Source organism: Hakea prostrata, chromosome 3 (assembly GCF_041222555.1).
Source record: "Hakea prostrata isolate BN-2017 chromosome 3, UWA_Hpros_2, whole genome shotgun sequence".
Lineage (NCBI taxonomy): Eukaryota > Viridiplantae > Streptophyta > Magnoliopsida > Proteales > Proteaceae > Hakea > Hakea prostrata.
The window spans coordinates 10,239,758-10,242,705 of NC_142602.1; the positions used below are offsets into that span (position 1 = coordinate 10,239,758).

Here is a 2,948-nt window from a genome sequence, read left to right on the forward strand (position 1 = left end):
CAATGAAGTGAAGCTCATGAGGTAGGCACCCTAGTTGTGAACAAGTGCACTTGGTAGGGTATGGAGTATTAAAACTTTATCTTTTCCATAGATCTTTGGTTTAAATATCCTGCACATGTTTCCTTTCCCCTCATATAATAGAATATAATGGAGAAGGCCTTCACTTCATTCCTTGCTTCAAATACTTGAATTTGGCAAATAAATCAAGCCCAATGAACAACCAAGGATGGAGCTCACTTGGGTCAGGCTAGCATAAGCCCATATGGTCTCAGCCCGATATAGGTTTGATTGGTGGGACTTACATATGATGGTCAATCAGAGGGTTTCACTAAAGATAAGGGACAATGCAGCTTAAGGAAAATTTTAATTAGGAAATAAGCTTGGGTTATTTTTTGAAGCCCAAGTTTACCAACTGTAGTGATGTAATTATTTTCAATAGATCTCTCATAAGAGTTGTACAATGTCATACAATTGTTCAACAATATCATCAATAGCAGCTAAAACGGAAATTTAACATAACTGCAGAAAGTACATTTCTACTGTGGACAATCAACGAGCAATCTCTAATGGTAACATGAAAGGAGTCCCTGAGGACATTGCTGCAGTAATATAAGCAGTAGAACTTGTTGATGATTCTCCAAGAAAACTTTCAGTTTCTTCAGGGTTATGTTGTATCATTGGATGCTCGTACGACCTTCTTAGTGACTCAAGCTCCATTGTCACTTCTTTCATTGTTGGCCTATCTTCTCCTTTCATTTCAAGGCATCTACATACAAGTTCAAAAACTGCCATTATATGCTCATTATTCCCCTACTTTAATACCTGGTAATCAAGAATCTGAAAAAGATTGTTATCTTTCAATGATGACACAAAATGCATGGCAAGGGTCCTAAGATCCTCAGATCCTTCTATAAGAATTGGCTTTTGCCTTGTCAAAAGCTCAGCAAGAACAACACCAAAGCTATAAACATCACTCTTATCAATTAGTTGGCCAGTTTGAAAACATTCAGGATCCAAGTAACCCATGGTCCCTTGAACTAATTTCATTGCTTAAGCTTGATCCAGAGGAGCCAACCTTGAAGCTCCGAAGTCAGATAGTTTAGCCACGTAATTATCATCTAGAAGTATATTGGAAGACTTGACATCCCTATGAAGGATGGGTGTTGAATGATAAGAGTGCGAACATGCAAGTGCTCCTGCTGTTTCAATGGCAATTCTTAAACGATTCCTCCATGACATAGACACCAGCTGATTGTCATTATGGATATGCTGGAAGAGGGTTCCATTATCGATGAATTCATAAACCAATAACGGAATCTCTATTTCTAAACAGAAACCGAAAAGCTTCACCACATTCCAATGGCTGATTTGAGAAAGGATGTCAACCTCATTGATAAACTGTCTAATTTGCCCTTTATCCATTACCTTGGATTTCTTTATTGCAACTACTTTGCCATTTGACAAGATTCCTCTATAAAGTGTACCATGCCTTCCTTGGCCAATTATTTGGCTCTCATCAAAGTTGTTGGTTGCCTTACTGGGCTCTTTTATAGTAAAAATCCCAGCATTATCTTGGACACCTCGACGTGAAGCAATATGTTGCTTGCAATAACAAGCCTCCATTTTGCTTGAAGAATTTTTCTCTACGCTTGATTATTCTACTTCTCTGAATTCCCCAATATGCAAAACAAATACTAAAGAGTACAAAGACAAAGCTAGTACCAGCACCTGCATAAAAATAGATTTAATAAGAAGTATATTATTTTAAGCAAATTACATTTACATCCCTCCATTCGTAAACAGTTATCTGCAGTAACACCTGTAGCCAGGGCCGTTGGTTGAATTCGAGCAACTGGTATTTGGACCAGAAGCATAAGAATGAGTATCTTGCTTAGCTTCTTCGCATGTCTCAGTTCCAGTTGCCCAGTCCATCACCATCGGAATGTTCGATCTGTCGAGGGTATCAGTTGAGAGATCTGATAACCTGAAGGTGTACCAGTCTTTGTCTGCCAAGAAAGCAAAACTGCAAGGGTTGAAAGGCGATGTCTTGGTGTGGTTATATAAACTATCCACAGACACTTTGAAACGTTTAAGCCCCCATGGAATTGAGATCTGGCAACAGCCGATTCCAGAACAAGAACCATCTCTCAGACTCCCCTGGTTACTGCACAGAGACGTGCACCCACTCATCGAATCTTCGTCGTCCGGGTAGCTAAGCGTAGCTAGAGTGTCACACCCAATGGCTGTGAATGTGTTGTTGGTGGGTGAGAACCAGAAGGGAGAATATGCCATATCAATTTCTTAGTTTTGCCCGTCTGTCGATTCTCCGGTATAATCGTAGCAATCATAAGCATAATATTTACTCTTGAACTTAGCTTTTCCATCCAATGATAACTCGAGAACAACCTCGATGTCACCACCTGCCTGGTAAGCTTTGAGGATGCCATCTTTCCTGGTCTCGCAGGTTATAAGATAACCATCATCCTTGAAGCATTCTTGTTTGTCACCAAACGGGTAAGGGATGCTTACGTCTCAACATCTATCCCTGCAACCTAGCAACGTTTGGGGTGGAGACATCATAGCTATTTCACCTGAGGACAGAAAACCAAGTAGTGCAAGCAACATCAGAAAATTCAGAGACATGGCTTTGCTTGACTGGTAATCTTGCTTTCTCTTCACCTTGGCAGTTCTAGGTGGGATATTAATAAACTCAAGGAAGGAGGCTTCACCAACCCCAAACCCAGTTTCCTTCTTTATTAAAAAAAGAAAAAAGTCAAACTGAAAATGTGGAAAAAAACGGTATGGACCATTTGTTAGCACATTAAATGTGCAGTACTAAAATCGAACTCAATTTCTTTGGCCTTTGATAAAAATCTACCACCAATGAAAGTAATAAGAATTGCTGCAGTGTTTCCTTAACAGGAAATTCACAGAACTCAGGCAGATTT

At 39.7% G+C, this 2,948-nt stretch overlaps 1 pseudogene; it reads right to left on the reverse strand.

Annotated features, from left to right (window-relative positions):
* Window positions 1–390: 390 nt before the first annotated feature.
* On the reverse strand, window positions 391–2,658 carry LOC149020765 (putative wall-associated receptor kinase-like 16 pseudogene; annotated as a pseudogene).
* Window positions 2,659–2,948: the final 290 nt, after the last annotated feature.